Genomic DNA, 408 nt, shown 5'->3' with positions numbered 1-408 from the left:
GAGAAAGAGGTTCCGCAGCCTCCGAAGCAGAACCTGCAGGTTCTGTAACAGCTTCTTCCCTCAGGCCGTAAGACTCTTGAACGCATCATAATTATCCCCTCAATTCCCCCCAAAAATGGATTAACTTGCTGGAATATAAAGACAATATAACATACATCCATAAACGTGGATTCATATGCAAAAGTGCAATATATTTATCTGTACAGTAATCTATTTATTTATATCTGCACCTTATTGATTTGTTTATCCTGCACTACCATGAGCTAATGCAACGAAATGTTGTTCTTATCTGTAGTGTCAAGTTCAAATTTGAATGACAATAAAAAGGAAGTCTAAGTCTAAGTTGCACTGCCTGCAGAGCTGCTATAGACGCAGGCGATTGCCCTTATATGGTCATGGCCCTGGTCA

Source organism: Nerophis lumbriciformis, linkage group LG32 (genome assembly GCF_033978685.3).
Source record: "Nerophis lumbriciformis linkage group LG32, RoL_Nlum_v2.1, whole genome shotgun sequence".
NCBI lineage: Eukaryota > Metazoa > Chordata > Actinopteri > Syngnathiformes > Syngnathidae > Nerophis > Nerophis lumbriciformis.
The sequence above is the reverse complement of the archived record's forward strand: the minus strand, read 5'-3'. Positions refer to the sequence as shown.